This window comes from Cydia fagiglandana, chromosome 4, assembly GCF_963556715.1.
Source record: "Cydia fagiglandana chromosome 4, ilCydFagi1.1, whole genome shotgun sequence".
NCBI classification, from domain to species: Eukaryota; Metazoa; Arthropoda; class Insecta; order Lepidoptera; family Tortricidae; genus Cydia; species Cydia fagiglandana.
In genome coordinates, this window is record NC_085935.1 from 14657360 (window position 1) to 14679191 (window position 21832).

At 37.8% G+C, this 21832-nt stretch overlaps 1 protein-coding gene across 1 annotated transcript in view; it reads right to left on the minus strand.

Moving 5' to 3' along the window:
- LOC134663837 (NADH dehydrogenase (ubiquinone) complex I, assembly factor 6) overlaps positions 1–21832 on the minus strand; it is a 127156-nt gene that overhangs the window by 55372 nt on the left and 49952 nt on the right. The window lies entirely within an intron of this gene.

Consider the following 21832-nt stretch of genomic DNA (forward strand, 5'->3'; position numbering starts at 1 on the left):
AATAAAGCAATTATGCTGTTATAACAATGAATAGCAACGCACAAGAAATGTTGATGTATTAGACTAAATCATGTTGAAACCAGTTGACATGTCTCGTTCTTTTTGTTAAATCACACAAAGTAACATGTATCAACAAGTTCATCTAAACAGACGTTATCTTTACTCAAACCCAAATTATAAAAGAATAGGTATAGGAAACAATAAATCCATTGTCAGTATAAAATATAATAGACGTCTATCAATAAAACAATTAAGCTATTATAACAATGAACACAAGTGCACAAGAAATGCCTCACACGCCTCGTTATTTTTTTAAATAATAGAAAGAAACAAGTAACTACGAGTTTACTTTATATCGGAAGACTAGGTGAAAGCCGGTTAGTTTGAAATGAGTTAGGTTGATTTTAGTTAGGTTAGGTTTTCGAAGAATAAGTTAGGTTTGGTAAAAGGTTAAGGTTAGTTTAGGCTGCCAAAGGATTACTAGTGTAAATTCTACGTCAGAAGAAGGTTAGAACTGTATTCCTTATAAATCGAAATAGCTCCAAGAGGTAATAAGATAATGCGGGTTATTAGAGTTGATAGTTAGAGTACCTATGCATCACAAATAAGTACCTATCGCTAATACCTATTGCAAATAGCTGTCGCTAATACCTATTGCAAAATACCTATCACAAACACCTACAGTATACACACATAAAGAAGGCATGAATGGAGACGTCGGTGGGTTAAGGAAAGGGTCCAGGCAGGTAGTATGCTCGGTAACACAATGGCGCGCCCGAGTCGAGATCGAACAATAGAAAAGGGTCGATAAGCCTATTGTTACCGTGGTGAACAAGGTGTATTGTTTAATTAGCGTATTTCGTAAGTCCCTGAAGGAGGCGCCGGGCACTGCTGAGACCTAGCGCAATCAATTCAAATGGGGGGCTATTTTTTTTTTTTTTTTTTTTTTTTTTTTTTTTTTTTTTTTTTTTTTTTTTTTTTTTTTTTTTTTTTTTTAGGTTCAGCAGGGGCGGTGGCTCGGCCTTGGGGTCAGGATCGGGGACCACTGAGAGGCGGGGCCAGAATCGGGGAATACTTTCTACTGTTATTTAATTCAATAAACCCCAAGTCGACGCGGGTCAGCTCAGTTTTGTAGCTAAAGCTAAATCAATTTTATGAGAATTTCGGATGTAGAGCTGCACTCGTGGACTGAAAGCTGACTTTTAACTTTATTTTTCGTCCCAGCGGCATTTGTCGCAGTACTCGATTAGGGAAGTGTTTATTAAATTACAGCAATTGCCGTCGTCTAGTTAGTCGCAGATTGCGCGACCTGCCGAACAGAATTCCGACGAATCAGAGCGTAAGGCCCAAGTTATCATGTTAGTTGAGTCCTATTGTTTAAAAATACGTTCCTAATCTTTATCACTTCATATTTTGTTTGCAAAATTTTGTTAGTAAAATGAGTTTGGCAGTGCCCTTATTTAAGTTCATTTACGTAAATAGATAGGATTTAAAACAATTCAGCGTCTTAGCCCTTAGGTGTTCAAATGCTTAGCTAATTGTTAGTAATAGTTATATAGTATACGATCGAAACTCTTCATGATGTTTTTAAACCACATTAGTTATACTATACCTAGCTTATCTTACCCAGACGACATGTACGAACCTACTAACACTAACATTAGACTGACTAGAACGAGACGGCTGACGAAAGCTTTTCGACGCAAGAGAGACATAATCAAGAGTAAGATCCTAAGTAGTTAAGTAAATACTTGTGAAGACGAGCTTGGTGAAAATAGCAAACCCAATGCTGAGCTGTTAAGTAAGATGTCTCTAACAAATAACGTGGAGCTTTGAAACGAAGTAAAAATATGATCTCCTCCAACGAGCTCTCGACATTAATTGGAATTCCTTTGGTAGATTAAATTCAGTCTCCTATTCCGTGACTCTGGCAAAACGCATATTATTTGCTGACTGCCGCATATCCGCAGTATTGGTAAAAAGCAATATTTTTGTATCAATGCTTTTGCCCCCAACAAATATAGAAAAACGACGCTTCTCTTTGATTGGAAACGCGAGTCGTAATGCAAATGAAATGACCGTTACCGAAATGGATGCGAGCATATTTACATTATTTCGTTATTTACGATTGATTCTGTGTATTTTCATTGAATGTGTGTATAAACAACTTGTTAATGAATACTACGTGATGAAATGCGTATATTTTCAGAGTAGGTCACCTGTCAGGTTCTGAATTTTTAATATATTCTGAATGCTGTTACTTTGGGCTGAAATTTCATGGAGGACTTCTGATGGCGAGGCACGGGTCAAATCGCAGGGTTGACGGGGCTATTTGCATCGGCCGGTGACGTCGACACATTATCCCTTCATCCCGACTCTAAAATATATTTGAGGATAAAAATTTCAGCAGGATCATTTCCGTGCTGAAATGACCCAAAACGGACCTCTTTTCTATTTCAGTCACAAGAACAAGTTTGGCTATGTGGGAAGAATATTCAGATAGATTTATTATTAGTAGACAGGTACCTACTTATTAAAGTTTAATATGTAATGTACTTACTACTAAAATAAAACTTTTTGACTTATAACAATACGTATGAAAATGTTGCAATACTAATAAGGCAGTATGGCGACTGGTGGCTGGTTTGCCAATACCAAGGTCTACCTTTCTTTAGTTAGTTACACCAACAGCTATATGTATAATAACACATATTATCACTTCAAATGTTCAAGCAATCATAATTAATCGTCTCAAATTGTCAAACAATTACTCGTAGTTTCATAACGATTTTAGTTTTTGTTTACCATGTAATAGCGTAAATTTATTATTCTACATACACAATCTGCAATGCAAACGAAATATATAACGATACTACAGGAATAACGGGAATGATATTAGTAGGTGACGTGAAACCGACGCTTCCAATACCCGCTGTAAGCTCCCCATATCGCCTTCAATCCATTTACTGACGACTGTCGCCCAACACAAGATTGATGAGGACGATATCGACCACGACATAATTCTTAACTTATTTACTTGGATTACACGTGTACATATACATTGGTATGACGGTCTGCATTAAAAAAATGTGAATATTTTTAGTTATTACTCTGTTCCTGCTACCTGTATAAAAATAAAAACAAAATAAATGTAGAGCCGTATTCGTGCAAATATAGCGATATTAATAGCCAGCAAGAGGAGAGAGGTTATACCTCTCGTGCTATATAATACCTCTACCCGAGCAAGCGAAAGATTGTTCAAAAAGTTCAATCTTGAAAGGGTTTCATTTCATGGCAAGAGGATTAATGTTAAACATAAAAGTGAAACACAAAAACGCGAGGAAATTACTAATCGTAAAATATTACAAATCATATACAAATGGACGCTATCAAATATTTATCAAATTATCATACAATATCATTACTAGTCAATTCTACCAGCCAACATGTGGAAACATCTCAAAATTGCATCAGTTTACTTTGCAATACCCTTGTGGATAAACTGCAACTTCCTAAGTATAAGCACCTTATTTCATTTCTAGAGCAGAAAGGTAAGTCAAGGTCAACATAAGGTACCTACATGTCTATTTACACTGCACTTGTCTATTACACCATAGTACACATACATATAACCGGAAAAAACCGGAGATAAGAAAGAAATAGAAACGTCACTACTGTCGTCGTCATAAATATATTCTAATTCTCAAGAAACTTAGCTATTTTCGGGGCAGGCTGTTTAAAAAAGTTAAAATAATCTCTAAATTTCCAGTGTATGTGAATTCCTCAACTAATATTACCTAAAACCTAATAAAAATCAATTTATAAAATTCCACAACAAATCTGACAACGCTTTGCCATACTTGACGTCTTAAATAGTACATTACTACAGAGGCCGGGACAAAAGGGGTTGCCGGCCGAAGACATATAGACGGCCGAGCGAAGCGAGGCCGGATAGGTCTGAGCGCGGGCAACCCCATTTCCCGCCGAGGTATGTATAGTGCTTTTCTCAAACATGCAATGAAATAAATAAAATAAAAAATCCACGAAACCCAAGTTTTATTTATAGAAAAAACTAAAAGTAAACTACACCCAAAATATAACTAAACACGTACCTATATCTTTATCACGCATATGTTTTACACGAATCGTGTATTTTTACTACCCGTATATTTTCATGTATTTTTGATTTTTTCGCCTTGTATCCGTCTGACTGTCGTTTTCGTCACATAAGTTTACATAGTCTTTCATGTTGATATCATGTTTCACATACATCGTTGCTTTATGCATGGAGAAAATAAGTATAATTTCCACAGTGTTCACGATTTTGTAGTTACTTTCATTTCTTTAAAATATGCCACAAAACTGTTTCTAATAAACTGTAAGCCATTTTTCTTAGATTCTAAAATAATAAAATTGCCATAAGCAACCATATAGATACTTCGTCTTTGACTTATTTACTCTTCCAGAGGACCTCAAGGAAATGCCGCCACTACTCGAAGTCGACATAACTAACTATCACGTGGAACAAGTTGCCAGAAAGCTACATGGTGGCGGAGGCCCAACCGGTACAACCTCTGAAAACTGGAAGGATTTCCTCCTAAGATTTGGAGAAGCAAGTTTACATCTCAGAAATTCTGTGGCACACTTAACCATGAAACTGAATAACGAATACATTCCTTGGAATCAAATACAAGCACTAATGTCAAGTCGTCTCGTAGCCCTAGATAAATCCCCAGGAGTGAGACCCATCGGCATCGGCGAATGTTTGCGTCGAATCTTATCAAAATGTATGATCTTAGCTACCGGCTCCGAAGTAACGGAAGCATGTGGCCAGTCACAACTCTGTAGTGGCCTCAGTAGCGGCATTGAAGGTGCAATACACGCAATGAATGACATCTTTCAAAATAATTGTCAACCTAACTCAAACTGGGGAATGCTTCTTGTTGATGCAAATAATGCATTTAATGCTGTCAATAGACAACTGGCTCTTTGGCAAGCAAGAATATATTGGCCACACTGCGCCCGGTTTCTGTATAATACATACAATGGTCACGCGGAACTGGTTATTCGCGATTCCGACATGAGACTATACAGCAGAGAAGGGGTAACTCAAGGAGACCCACTGGCCATGCCTCTGTATGCCCTTGCAACTCTGCCCATCATAAACAAAATGAAAGATGAAAATACCATACAATCTTGGTATGCAGACGATTCCTCAGCACAGGGTAGTCTAAAAAATCTACGAAATTGGTGGAACAATATAAATATGACAGGACCATCCTTTGGCTACTTTCCGCAAGCTAAAAAGACATTGCTCATAGTATCTGAATCTGACAAACAAATAGCTCATCAGATCTTCAAGGGTACTAATCTAACTATTGTCACCGGATCTCGCTTCCTGGGAAGCTACATTGGTGAAGGAAAAGAGGATTTCATAAAAAATAATGTAAATAAATTCGTCTCCACCGTTGAAAAAATATCTCTTATCTGCAAGGATTCTCCGCAAGCTGCCTACACTGCCCTCACCAAAGCAATTCAATTCAAATGGTCATACTTACTACGTGTCCTGAAAAACTCCCACGAATTCTTTGAACCACTAACACATGCCCTACGCACTATCTTCCTCCCAACGCTCTTTGGAAGTGACGTCTCCCCTATTGAAGCCGACCTATTCTCCCTACCTATAAATAAAGGCGGTTTGGCTATTAGCGACCCTTTTAATGCTACTAATTTAAATTATGAAATTTCGAAAAAAAGCTGCACAGCTCTCACGGAAGCCCTTATCGAAAATAAAGAGATTGTTCTTTCAGATCACTATACATTCATAAAAGATGCTCGCAAAGATGGCCGCAAAGAAAAAGAAGACCTTGATAATAAACTTCTAGAATCTACCCTAGCAAAATTTACACCTAACAAAAAACGAGCAATCGAGAGATCCATCGCAGCCAAGATGAAAACGAAGGCCTCAAATTGGCTCTCGGTTATTCCAACAAAAAAAGATCACTTCGATCTATCCCCATACGAATTCATAGATGCGCTGTCAATACGCTACCATAGAACACCAAACGCCATGCCGCAATCATGCGACGGCTGTGGCAACGGCAGCTTCAACATCGACCACGCGCTCTGCTGTAAAACTGGAGGCCTAATCACAAGGCGGCACAATGAGATTAGAGACTTATTCTGTGAACTTTGTCAACACGCGTGGGGCAACGTAACAAAAGAACCAATAATCTCGGAAAATGACTGCGGCCTACGTGCAGATCTATCTTGTCGTGGCGTTTGGGATGCGCAGAGGGAGGCGTTGTTTGATATCCGTGTCGTCGACACTGGCGCTCCTTCTTACCTCTCACGACCCGTCACATCTGTACTAAAATCAGCTGAAGACGAAAAGCAGAGAAAATATTCCACGGCCTGTGAAATGCGACATGCAACGTTCACCCCACTTGTAACATCTGTTGACAGCGTCTATGCACCCCAAATGTCCTCCTTTATAAAACATATGGCAGAAACCATATCTCAACGGTGGAACCGTTCTCTAAGCACCATACTGGGCTGGCTGAGATGTAGGATCAGTATCGCCGTTATACGCGCCACCAGCATGTGTATCCGAGGCACACGCCACCGTTTCAAGTCGACCGCCAGGTGGCTTGGGTTCGACGACGGTGCCGCCCTTCCACACATCGATTGAAACCACTTTTCTACCCTACCCACATATGTATTACCTAACCCTTTGCCTATGTACTTATGATTGTTTTAATGTAATAAATTTTCGTTAATATAGTACACATACACGGTGTAACATGACGAAACCGAATAATTTTAACAGTGTAACTATTCCTGATCATATTTAGAGACAAAAATGTCCTATAAACTTTTTTGAAATTCGCCTAGTTTCAGAGTTACTGCCACTCAACACAACACAAGTTTTTATTGTTAGTGCAAAAAAAGTTAAAATCCATTTTAAGTGACAAATTTACCAATAACATTTACTTTTTATGTACAAACATTCAAAAAATTGAAACAAAACAAAATAAAAAAAATATATTGGCGAAATTGACCTTAACTCATATTATTTTTCTTTCCTTCATTTGACCTCAGGAATGCGTGGTTAAAATCTTTCGCATTCCTCGTGAGCACCTTGTATCCCGCCATCGCCATGGGAGCAGCGAGTTGTTCTCAATAAGAGCACGCCGCGCCGGTCGGGCGCTCGGGCGAGCAGCGAACGGAAATCAAATTTGCAGGAATTCTCGTGCCCCAATTAGTGCTCCATCAACAATAAATATTGCAAACTATCTGCCCTAGATCGGCGTTTGAAACTATATTATAAATTTCGAGTGTTTAAAATCGGAAAAGTTTCAAATTCTATCGATGCTCGTTTAATACTTTATACGTTTTATCGATAAGTACATACAATATGTAACAAAACAAGAGAATCAGTGTAATCAGATTAGTGTACGGTCAAAGAGTAGGCAAAGACTAAATGCCGTAAGGTACTATTTTTATAACAAAAATCATAGGAAACTTCTTTGACGCGTAACAAAATTTAATGTGTAAGAACGAATTTTACAACACGATATTTCCGTGCTCGCAGTTTTATCGGAATTATCGGTTTGAATTTTTATTTTACAACACGATATTTCCGCGCTCACACTTTTATCGGTTTGAATTTGTATTTTACAACACGATATTTCCGTGCTCGCAGTTTTATCGGCTTGAATTTGTATTGTATTTTACAACACGATATTTCCGTGCTCGCAGTTTTATCGGTTTGAATTTGTATTTTACAACACGATATTTCCGTGCTCACAGTTTTATCGGTTTGAATTTGTATTTTACAACACGATATTTCCGTGCTCGCAGTTTTATCGGTATGAATTTGTATTTTTTTTATTAAACTTTGAATCACTTGTTTATCTGCTTGCAAGACTGTACTCAAACTTAAAATTAAGGGCTAAGGGCTAAATTGGAATCTAAAAATTTCGTTCGGGTCTTCAATATTCTACTTTTAACCACACCACTTTATCCCGTCATCAAGAGGCATTCTTTCTACAATTATCAATATCATTGTCAAATGTATGCTTCATGTATTCAAAGGCAAAACGGTGGCCTTCCGCACAGCTAATTACTGCAATGCACCTAAAGGTCTTATTTCCTAACTATTGTAACTTTAGGCAGTTCAGTGGCTTTAGAAACTAACCACTAGTTCAAAATGTTCCCTAAGAGACGCGTATATCCATTACAAGTTTCACTAAGATTCTAAGAGCTCCGACTCGTGCGTAGCCTACGCCAATGATCTTTTATACAAGATTAGGCATGCAATAAGTAAATAGTTATTTGTTTTACAAGGGGGCAAAGTTGTTATTTAACTGCTCATGCTATTATTGATACCCGAGCAAGTGAAAGATTCCAAAATTGAACCACGAGCGTAGCGAGTGGTTCGAAAAATGGAATCTTGCACGTTGCGTGGGTTTCAAAGCACGAGGGTTAAACAAAATTTGCCCCCTAGTGAAACACAAAATTTTTCACCACACCAACCCGAAGCGAATATTAAATCTAATATATCAAACCAAATCAAATCCTGGCTCGTACCAATGAGTTTTTCGGAACTTATGTACGAAATATCATTTGATATTTACCACTAGCTTTTCGGTGAAGGAAAACATCGTGAGGAAACCTGCATACATCTGCGAAGAAATTCAAAGGTGTATGTGAAGTCCCCAATCCGCATTGGGCTAGCGTGGGGACTATAGCCCAAGCCCTCTCGCGCATGAGAGGAGGCCTGTGCTCAGCAGTGGGACGTATATAGGCTGAAATGATGATGATGATGATGAAATCAAATCCAAATGAATGTTATTAAATATTTATCATCCAAAATCATCATTTAAAAGTCAATTCTACCAGCAAACATAAGAAAACAACTCAAAATATGCATTTGATTACTTTGCCTCACATGTGAATAAAATCAGTTTATGAAGTGCAAAGTAAGCCTTTCCGAGCTGGTGTGGTGAAAAGGTCATTGGCGTAGGCTAGGTACGTAGTGACTGGTTCCGAGTAGGTACCCTTTATCAAAACAAAAAAACTTGGCGTTTGGTTAATGGGTTTCGCGCCGTTTGACATTACATTGAAATACCTATCTATAAAAACACTGCCTCCATATCTGACAATGGGTTAAGTACATGAAAGAAATTTCTGAAAACAATAAATAAAGCTAAGTAAATACTTAGCTTTATTACCACAAAATCAAATGATTTGCTGCATTTCATGGTAATTGTAGAGGCTACCATAGTTCATATAACAAGGTGTTTTTCTCTCCAGTTCCTTTACCGCAGTCTACGGTGGCCAATTAACATTATAAAAACCGCAGCATAACTCAGGAATGTTCATTCATTTTGAATTCAAGATAAACGGCAAAACAAATATTGACCGTTTCTCGTCCGCGCGGAAACGGAGTGGCACAGGTATTCCCGTTTATTAAGCGAATAAAGTTCTCATGCAAACCTCTGTAACGTGACCTCAAAATCCGTAAAAACTATTGGTAATAGGAAAGCGCATTTATATTGGATGATCTGAGCTTTCAACTCGTTAAGCTTCTGTAATGAGCACAGAACGCCTGACAATTAGTGCCGCGCGATCTCAGACGACCCTCCCGAGACTGGGAGAGAGACTAAACGTGACAGGAACTACTCTCGCGGGCACTCCAGCCTTGTCTGCTTCCCATTTTCACTGTGCCCACTACTTTTAAAAAGCAGTTTTCCTTTTGCATAAATTGTCAATTGTGTCTTGTGCGAAAAATCAATTGGAAACATAACTGTACTCATGTTTAATTTCTTTACTCTAGTAGGTATGTAAATAAGATTTAAACTTAAATTACAGTTTTTAAATAAAAAAGTGTAAGGAAACCGTTCTGCAAACTAAGTACAAATTGTAGTTACATCATAATTCAACGGCGCAGAGTTAAAAGTTTAGAAGATAATTTTATTTAATGTGCTGCAAACTAAACAGCAATTTTCTGTTCTTAGGTAAGTACATCAACCATGAAGACGAATTTTACGAGCATGAAAGTGAAAATATATTGTTATAAAATAGGTAAATGTTTTTTTCCTGACATGTCTCAAATTACAGCCCATCTTCGAGGAGGGAAATGACAAAAATGCTTTAGATTGAAAATCCCCGTCCACATTGTCGTTCAAATTAAACGCGAAGAACAAAAACCGTGTGATCCGGAACAGCGTCTATTGTCAACTGACTATGTATTCCCATTGAATGCGCGAGCTCGACTGAGCCAAGTCCCCGGGAGAACCAATGAAACATGACCTCGCTATCTGTAATAACTGTGCGTAATCAATGAACGCACTTATACTGGCATCTTCTGAACCTTCGACTTGTTCGTTCTCGGTAAGCAATTGAAACGCAAGCCCTGTGCATTTTAATCAGTGTCCCAGGACGACATTCATTTTAAAGACAGGCTTAAGACTACCAGTAAATTAAATGTAGGTAGCTTTCATACAACTGTAGCCGGGATCTTTAACAGGAGAAAATCCAAAGTGACTGTTACATGTTACATGGAGTCCAATAACATTGGCTCTCTCTCGTTTTGAAGACACTAAGTTAATGCCGGACACCTTTGTATCTGAAAGGCCACATTCTTCAACAATGGTGAACATTCTTAACCATTAACGATCATAAGCAACCTCACTCAACTCTCTCACTCGTAGATCAGCAAAAGAGTTTGAGCTGCAGCTATTAGCTATCACGCTAGCTCAATGCAGATAGAGGACAATGACACACCTTTGCATTTCTTTGCAAATGCAATGTACTCAAAGAAAACTTCTCCATGGATTTACTTTCGTAGAAAATGCTTTTGAGTATTATTTTTTAACATTCTTTGAAATATGTTATAACTTTTTAAATTGAATAAAAGACGGGCAGGGGACGGGTTTCGAGAATCAAAGTAAAATTAAAATCAAGAAAGAAACTTTTACCAATATATAAGTACATTCTTTTTATGATACGTTATGATTATGACATGAAAATACGTATCTAAGACAAAATGGACTGGGATCGTGTGGGGTGTGGATAGCTGGATTAGCATGGTGATAAAAGGATTACGGTTTAATTTTCTATCTTAATGTGTATCTTAAAAACGCTTTATTCAAACTTCTGTGAAGTTTTATACAGCTGGTACTAAAATGTTAATAGGTACTTTAAGTCCAACTACTTATACAAGATGATGTGTAATAAGAGTAACGAGGCGGCTACGTCGATAAAGCGACTAGTTCTTCAGCCAGAGAATGAATGGCGATGATATTTTTGTCACCGTTGAATATTTCAGCAGTTCACTGGAGGATAATGCAAGGAGCTCGTCGTAAGAAGGCGTCTAAATCGAGCCTCGAAGCTCCATTGTAATTGGACAGGAACAATGTTTGCTGTCTCGGGAATAAACACTATTTCTAACTTAAGCCGCTCCATGTAAGATACTTTATTTTCCATAAACTTAGCCACAACACAGGAATAACTTCACTTTTTTATGTTTAAATAGCGACCCACTTGCTCGGCCTCAATAATCACTCTAATGATAGGTGCAATGTGAAAACCGCATGGAAATCCATTCAGTCGTTTGAGTTTATCGGGAACACACACACACACACACAAACACACACACACACACACACACACGCACGCACGCACGCACGCACGCACGCACGCACGCACGCATGCACGCACGTTCACGGGCGCATATGCATATTGAATCTAACCGTTGTTTTCTTGAAATTATCGGAATTCGTCAAAACACTTTGTATATACATAGAAACTCTCGGTTGTCAGATCTCGCGTTGGGTTTTCTTGAAAAAGGATGGAAAGCCATTTCACGCACGATTGCGTCCAATGCTCATATCAAGACGAATTTTTCTCGATATCAAAATGCTAAATTTAGGTAAGGATCGATTGTGATGGTTGTAAACCCAATGTTCATTATTACTTACGTAATACTTTGTACCCACTTCTACTATTATTTTGTAAGTACATGAAAGGGACGTGTGTTTAAGCAATAAAATATGTACTTATTAATATTTATGAAATAAATGAATAGTGAGAACACCTACGCGTATGAGGTATACCTATTTAAAAAGTTAAAACTCTTTTTTATTAGGTAATACTTACCTACTTACATATTAAAACCAATTACCCAGTCAGTATTACCCATGTTTGATTTGCTCCTCTTCTGAATCGCCGTAATTTCTGCCGTAATGTTACACTCTGATTAAGGAAATTACATGAAATGAACATTTCGCGAGAACTCACAAAATCGCGTGTCATAATATTTAAATTGTAGGGTTGAAATTGAATCGCCGTAACGTCGCCCGCTCCCCGCAAAAATAATCTATTCCGAGCGCAAAATTGCCGGGAATCAAATTTTGCGAAAAATGTTGTTACCTGCACCTACATCATTCTCCTTATACGTGTATTATGTAAATAGATATCTAGACGTATGCTATGGAAATCAAGGATTCGGGTATACCCATCACGCATCACGCCGCAGCATATATGAAATATGAATATGGGATGTATATCGTCGCTTATTAGATCCGCGGGTAGCTTTACGTGCTTTTTTTCTGAAGGATTGTTTGTATCGCTATCAGTTAATATGCCAATTAAAACAGTATTCAACATTACTCAGAAATATTATTTGCGTCGCAATTTTATCAATAAATAAAGACGCTACAACAATAAGTACGTCCACAACCGCATGTGATAGTCCCCAACCCCTATACAAATCGTTGTATGATTATCCGTGCTAAAAGCATGATGCATCCCAATTCGGACAAAACAAATAAATAGTGTAATCGCACCCTAGCGTTCCTATCCTATCCAATCCAATGGACTAGAGTTAGACGAGCTAAATACAGACGGCATCATCCACGATGACCTCCGACCGACCGTAGCTGGACGAGCAGATTGAAAAAACCGGGCAAGTGCGAGTCGGACTCGCGCACGAAGGGTTCCGTACCATAATGCAAAAAAAGGCAAAAAAAACGGTCACCCATCCAAGTACTGATCCCGCCCGACGTTGCTTAACTTCGGTCAAAAATCACGTTTGTTGTATGGGAGCCCCACTTGAATCTTTATTTTATTCAGTTTTTAGTATTTGTTGTTATAGCGGCAACAGAAACACATCATCTGTGAAAATTTCAACTGTCTATCTATCACGGTTCGTGTGAGATACAGTCTGGTGACAGACGGACGGACGGACGGACAGCAGTCTTAGTAATAGGGTCCCGTTTTACCCTTTGGGTACGGAACCCTAAAAAGTTATTGATTTGATATTAGTGATACCTACCTACTCCTATTACACTCGCTCGTATACATACACGATGCATAAACTCATGGCAATAACACATTTTAAAATCTGAATGCCGATCGCATTTATATACTCGTGTTAGGATCTAAATTGAGTTCTGTAACCGTTCATAAGGTGGCATTTCAGTTCATCGCTATGATAGGAATGAAGCTTCATATTACACAATATAGCAGATTTACCGCACATTCGCTCCAGGTGAGACAAAGCTGGAATGTACTCGCGAAACAATATCCCGAGATAGTTTGGCACGATTACTCGCTTATTTACATAACTGTGATAAGGATAGTCATAAAACCCGAAGCAAATAGGTGATATAGGTACTTACCTATAGCCAAACAGAAAGTACCCTTCCTCAGTGTTTCCAACTTGGCATAAATGATGCCAGGCGGCCTAGCCAAGGTCACAATCGCTATCGCTTCGACAACGAAAACCATTATGTCTCTCTATCACACTTCCATATTAGTGCGACAGTGACAGTTGCGTTTCGATCGCTACGGAGCGTAAGCGATCGGCATCTTGGCTACGCGGCCTGTTCTGGCATATTTTCACTCGCTTTGTTACCAAAATTTTCCATTTAGCATCTGGCATATTTTTTAGCATAATTTAGTCTAAGCCAAGTTTGCACCAACTTGGTAGCAACAATATGCGTTCATATTTTCATATGAATATTGACTTTTGTGGACGGATGGACGTCGACGGACTATATAAAGTTGGTCAAGCAGTTCTTGTCAGTAGAAAAAGGCGGCAAATTTGAAAAATGTATGTGTTTTAAGTGTCTAATTTCAAGTGATATTTTATCATTTTTTTAGCATAGGTATTTCAAAAAACTTTGGCATAATCTAGACATTAGTCTAGCATTTTTTCAAAATCCGAGTTGGCAGCACTGCCCTTCCTCCCTGCTTTTGTATATTCGCACTACAATATTAGGCAAGTATTTGTGTTCGCTACTACTAAAATATTACACATGAATTTTAGGGATTTCTACGTATTTTTTTCACTTAGTTATTCTAACCTAACGTTAGCTAAAAAAGATTATTTGTGACGTCCCACGGTCAAAGGTACCTTATGGCGGGTATGGAGTTATGCATACCCCAGTAATCTACAATAAATAAGCTATCGATAACACAAAAGATCAACCTCCTAAGTTGCGTAGTTACAGAGATATGATTTTTTGAAAATAATGTTGTGAAATGAGCAACTTTACGATAGAGAAGTTTTAAGTTTAGCCGCCCAAAAAACTATGTTCCTGAAGTAAGTTACATAGTTGACTACAAATAATAATACCTTATATATCTGAGATTAAGAAAATGTTGCGACTTGTTCTGTAATGCAAATAGAAACCTTTGATATCGACTGATTTATGTGTATACTAACCAGTCTCTTGAAAATAAATTTTTATTTCATTTTCACGATTGATTGCAATGAGCTCTCAAGATTTAAATTTTATCTATTAGAAAACGACACTGAGAGACAGTTTAAGCAAAAAATAACACCGATTTAGAGGTGAAAATGTATTTTCTGACTTTTTCATATAAAATCAGAAAATTGAATATTTTTACTTTTAATGTGACACACAATCAATTTTTCTGAGCACATATGAAAGAAATTCTGTCATTCACATGAAATAAATCCTAAAACCCCAACTAAATACTATATTTAACCCCTTATGCCACTTTAAACTTACATAACAATAACAGTATTTGCTCCATACATTTACGAAAAGGTACCTTATGGAAATAAATCTAATAATACATCACTACAAAACATCAATCACATTGAAGTTTATCTTTTATGAATAGAAAATGTTAATTTACATTAAACTGCCACAAATTTAATTAGTTCTTCGTCATAATAATCTTAAAAAAGACCAATAATTTGTATGTAATGAAAAGGTACCTTGTGGTTAAGTTACATGATGAGGCATGATGATGATGGAACAGTTAGGATAAACTAATAATATTTTGGGGTAAAGATGGTATAAATCGTCTATTTCTTATCAATAATATATTTTGGTTGCCATTGAAGACAAGCGGCATTGAGGTTCAATGACCTCAGATATTCCATAAGGTAATGCGTCGGGTATTGGCATTTTTCAGCAAACCAATGGCTGATTTATTGCATGCGACCAAACCAAATGAAGATTATTCTAGTTAAGAAGGACTTGACGAGAGTAACTTTGGTATAATAGCAGGCTACTTGGATTTGTAATGTCGGTCGATGTACGGTTATAATATTTGCTAGGCGCCCCAACCAGAACTGAAATTATCAAATTAGTTTTGCAGAATGCTAATACAGTTCTGTACCAAACTTCTTTTCCCGTATTGACTAGTTTTTTTGGGAATTTTCAACCTTTTTTCCATAAGGTACCTTTTTACTAAACTTTGAGACGACATTACTAGGCTTATAACTAACTTATAAAAAAAATAAAAACAGGTAAACAAACGTTACGCATTAAGGTTTGAGATCACACAATAAAAAAAAATTGTGCATTTTTTCACCTCTTTACAAAACATTTCATAACTCCGAAACTAGAAACCCTCATAAGGTACCTTTTCCCGTGGAACGTCACATTTATAACTACATACCTATAAGTATATAAGTAGTGATCGCCTTTGTAGCTCGCTTTAATTTATACTGTGCAAGTGTGCACTAAACCTGTATACTCTATCTTGAAAATTAGGGCTGATTTAGACGATGCGAGAACTCGCATGCTAGTTTCATATACCATTGCGGGTTTTGATCGATCGGTTGAATTGGGCGTAACCAACAGTCCGCAATGTAACTAAAATCGCATGCGAATTCGCGCACCGTTAAAGGCTGATTTAGACGGGCACCCTTGCCTGTTAATTTTTAGAGTTCCGTACCAAAGGGTAAAACGGGACCCTATTACTAAGACTCCGCTGTCCGTCCGTCCGTCCGTCTCTCACCAGGCTATATCTCACGAACCGTGATAGCTAAAGTTGAAATTTTCACAGATGATGTATTTCTGTTGCCGCTATAACAACAAATACTAAAAAGTACGGAATCCTCGGTGGGCGAGTACGACTCGCACTTGTCCGGTTTTTGAATTACACTTTTTACACAAATACAAGCTGTGTTTGTGGATATCGGTTTGTATCTCATTTATTTTCATAGGTAAGTATTAAGGATAATGCTGTTATGTATGTATGTACAGTAGACTCCGTTTATTATGACTCCGCATATACTGACCATGACCAACCGCTTGCTATGACGCAATTAATGTGCGAAGTTTGGTATCCATATAAAATTCTACGTGACGAAGTCGGATAAGATGACTTCGCTTATAGTGACAATTCGCTTACTATGACCTATAAATCCTATTGTTATGGAATTATGTCCGGTTATACTGACAATTCGCTGGTTTTCGTAGCCGTACCAACGTGTTTCATTGCGAAACGTTTGATGCGTGCGAGGCGTGTAAGTTGTTTTTGTTTTGATTCTCGAGATAATTGGTACACGGTTAATAAAACTCATCTCTCGCAAAGGAATTTGAGATTAATTTGGAAAAAGTAACAAAAATAAGAAGTTAATCCACTATGCTTTATATGACATCCGCTTAGTATGACGTGTTTGTCACTTCCCTTCGATGTCATTATAAGCGGATTCTACTGTATGTATGTATGTATGTATGTATGTCACTTTATTGCACATAAACAGGTTTACATAAAACGGACAAAAACAAAACAAAAATAAAAATGTTATGTACAAAGGCGAACTTATCCCTAAAAGGGATCTATGGGTAAAGGGGTTAATGTAACAGTTTTTCTTCTTCTCCTTTACCAAAATACAGTATTTTTAAGATGTTATCATGTCATGACACACGCGAATATTCTAGCCCATTTTAAAGAAAATAAAACGCAAAGTTTGTATCGCATAATGTTCTTTGTTGCCTTTGCAAATGCTTGCGACTATATTCGGGCCATACACGCATAGACTACTTCCCATAGATTCCGCACTAAAAAGCATGATAGTTACAGTCATCAGCAATAGTATCTTACACAACTAGGGCCGCAAAAATATATGACGCGCTCTTATTGCGCTCCAAATAAGAACGTGTCACATATTTTTGCGGCCCTGGTTGTGTAAGATACTATTGCTGATGACTGTACATACGAAAACTCACAGATGCCCTGCAACAGTCTCTTTTAATTAAAGTACTAGGTACTCCGTGATACTACAAACTTTAGCTCATCTTTTCTTTGTTAATCATTATTCCTATGTTTGAATGCCGGTTGCGGTTGCCGAGGGCACAGTCTAGTATGTACTTGATAAACTATATAATCTTATAGTTCTGACACCTAGAGACATTGACACCTCTAAATAATATAGTTTTTTTTTTGTGTGTTTTGTATCTGTATTTTGTATGTAATTCGACATCAAGAGACCATATACATCTCTTAGTAATTGTAATACGTTAGATTGAATTGTTAGTTTTATTTTATAAAATTGTTGATGTTATTATTTTTGCTTGTATGTAAATTCAATGTTGACGCGTAAAAGTGCCCTTGTGGCCTATTTGCTGAATAAATGTTGATGTTTGATGTTGATATTGTTGATGTTAATGATGTTTGATGTAGTAGGTATAACAGCGCCTTTCCGCTGGCCCAATATTACAGGGTTCTATGTTACAACGATAGTTGAAATTCGACATAATGTCACTATGGCACTGGTCCCACCGCGAGCTAGTAAGCTATGAGCTATCGGCTATAAACACGAACAAAAGATAAGCACTCCCGTGTAAATAAAAGAGACACGGCGATATTTATAGCTCACCGCTGGGCGAGTAACTAAGCTTACTAGCTCGCGGTGGGACCAGTGCCTATGACAATGTTCAAATTTCAGTCCGATAACAGTGAAACATAGAACCCTGTAATATTGGGCCAGCGATTCGCAGGCAACGTGAAACATTTTATTTGCACCATCGAGCGTGTGAGTGGTCTGTGTTTCAGGGTATTACGAGCGGGGCGGAAGCAGGCGATGGCGGGGCTCGTGTTTGAGATTTATTTTACGACAGAACCGTAAATCACAAATCTTCAGCCTAAAGTGAAAGTGGCCCGGTAGCTTGCATGTTGCAACGGTTTTATATAAGCGTTATGCTTTGCCTTGAATTACAATTGCAGAGTTTGACGTTTTCCACGTTTTCAGAGTTTCGATTAGTTAAGTCATGTGATCATGTCATAAGTAACAATATCTCTAGCTAGAGTTAGACCATGAACAGTCTGCAGCGACTTTGATAGCCCACGCAGTGCAAGTGTTTTTATACGCCATAATTTCATAGAAGTTTGACGTTTAAAATTACACTTGCACTGCGTGGGCTATCAAAATCACTGCAGACTTTTCTAGGTCTGACTCTAGGAATAGAGTAACAAGTATCAGAACTGTGTGCCCGTGCAATTCATTCATTCATTCAACGTCTCCTGAAATGTTTAATCATCGTTTGGGGTTAACCTAACGCTGTAGACGTCTACCTTAACAAACGAAAAACAGAAGTATCTAGTACCTCGTGAAATAAGGTTTATCGTTTAGCATTTGGTTCGTTAGCGCCAGACGGCGAGACCTGTATCTGGCGGAGCATTCCCATTGAAATAACGAGCTCAGGGCGAGTTGAGTTCACTGCCGACCAGACAAACGTGACCTGTATGGCCCAAGAGCTAGCTATACGGACTTAGATTTGTATGTACAGCAACAATTTATAGATACAGCAAGGAAATCCGTCTAGTTAGTATGCCATACTATCATTACTCGTATTTATTAATTCGGGCGCCTGGCAGCTGTTCAGCGGTGAAGAACAAAGCAATTTGATGTCAAATCAAATTGCTTGCAAAATTATTCATTGCCATTGTGGTGATCGAAATTTGAATGTACCTAATTATAAAATCGAATTTGATGTTATAATTATGCAATAATAACATTTTAATGGATAAGGAATCTGTTCTAATTCTAACAAAACAGTTTAAGGCCAGACCAGAGCACACCGGCTGAGTGTGCGTGACGTGCACGTGCGCGTGCGCTAAAATATTGGAGCCGCACACGTCACGCAAGCGGTGTGCCTCTCATAAGGATCTGTAGGTATACTACAACTAGCACGTGCACGTCTACGCACACGCATCCGGAGTGCACATGCGTTTATGGTTATCACGGTCGTAATTTACGGTTTTTGAACGCATTATAGAACAGAGAGTTTGTAATGTGTGTAGGTAAACAAAACGTTAAAAAATCTTACACAAAGGGACAGGATAAAATGCTAAGTCGTGAATTACAAAAAGGTTGTCTTTAACAAGCACAAGCACTGCATTTTTATGCAGTTTTATTAAAAGTAGAGCTAGAGAGACAAGTTTAACGAGTACCATTAGCCAATGGCTATAGCCATTAGTACGAGTAAAAATTCGATTAAAAACTTTATCCCCAAATGGATCTCTATACCGGTTTCCCTTTACACTCGCCACATCGGCCATATGCATTTAAATTTAAACCCAGTTAACCGATCCTTAAACTTTCCAGACGCCTCCATGACAGATGATTTTCAAGTTGGGCATATCTATTACGTAAGTAGATAGTAGGGAGCTCAGTTTATCCCTACCTTTAAATAAAATACGGATCATCAGCTCAAATAAATATCAATGATAAAGAAGAATCATTCATAAAAAACAGTATATTAGATTACATTTAACAAACCAGAGGGCCTACCGCCAGCACCAATATCGAAAAATCGATAAACATTATCTCCCTCTCTCTCGTTTGAATACGCAAGAGCGATAAAGAGGCACATAACGATTTGTAATATTTCGATGTTGGCGGTATAATAGACCCTCTGCCTTCGATCCATCAACGCATACCTGCGGGCCTACCGCGAACATCGAAGTTCGCAAATTTCGGGCATCTTTCTCTTTTACTCCAATAAAGGCGTAATTAGACTTAGAGTGACAGAGATAGTCGCTCAAAATGTACGAACTTCTATTTTCGCGGTTACAGCCCTGATGAAAATTAAGGTGAATGGTTAATTGTTCTATAAAAAGAAAAGATCGTGATCGTAAAAAGAAAGGACAAAGGACCGTGCGCGTTGAAGGGTCTGCCGTCTGCCATCGTGTGCAAGGTCTGTTCACTTCATAAGAAAGTTATGTCCCCAAATAATTGCGCATGTGTGCGCCTTAAGCTTCTATGTGTGCGTTGGCCTCCGGGAAAAAGTTGCGAGTAATAAAAATAAAAACATTTTTCTACAGCAACATTGCTCCCAACTCTGATTTAAATTATCACGAATTTTATACAATATTAATCATAAAACGGGACTTAAAACGCTTAAAACTTAATTACATGCGATTAAGTTTTTAATGAATATTTGCTTCCAACTGTCTTTATCAATGTTCATAAAATATATGGATGGTAGGTATGTCTACCCACCATAATAAAAAATATATTTGTCAATGACTCTGTCCAACTGCTGTGGTTAAAGTTCATAACGAAAATTTTATTTATTAACTCTTTAAATAATACATACAACGTGTACCGCTACGTACCACTTAAGACTGTAAGTCTGTACCTACATGGATTACAGCAATGCACATAGAAAATAAAGAGTGAAATTTACAACTTTAGTGGGTTCAGAAGGAACCGAGTCATAACGCATCTGGAAAGCGTATTAATTAACCGTGAAGAAATGTATGAATACAAGTTGGAAATCTGTGTAAAGTGTAGTGTATCTGTGTGTAAAGTGTAATAGGTAGGCATGCCTAATGTTATTTGTATAAAAGGTACTGAAAACTTTGTGAATGCGCTTTATTAATGTCTATTTTTTTATTAAGTTGCCAGTAGCCAGTTTTCAGTGTATATTTTTATATGTAAAACATTTTTTAATAAATAATATATATAATGTTATAAACATAAACATGCCTTTTATTTAAATCATTTGATAATACTACAAAGAAGGGGTAATATTTGCATCTTGCATATATTTCGTGATATGAAGATAACAAATATGTTTATCAACAGAATTACTACCTACCAATACCCGTCAGGCTAAACCGGTTGTCAACTTTAGTTCCATTGGTACACAAAGACGGCGCCACTAGTATAAACGTATAAACGGTTGGGGACATTTTTTTGTATGGAGTTACCGTTCTTCTCCTAGTGAGTATTATATTCTTTGATCGTGTGGCTTGAATCGGAAACATATATGCACATGTACATTTCCAAAGCAAGTACTACCATCTACCGTTCTCGTCGGTACGTTTCCTTATGCATAGTAGGTTCTGCCATCTTGTGGGCTACATCAGAAGCACATTGACGCCTCACGCCAAAAATCTGACAGCTCCTAGTTCATGCACGGGGCCTATATAATCTGTGCCTATGTAGCTATATTGTAGGTACCTACTAAAAATCATCTAAATCGATGATGCCTTTCAGGAGGAATTGAGTGTCAAAGACTCAAAATTACGGTGCCGTGCTTCAAGA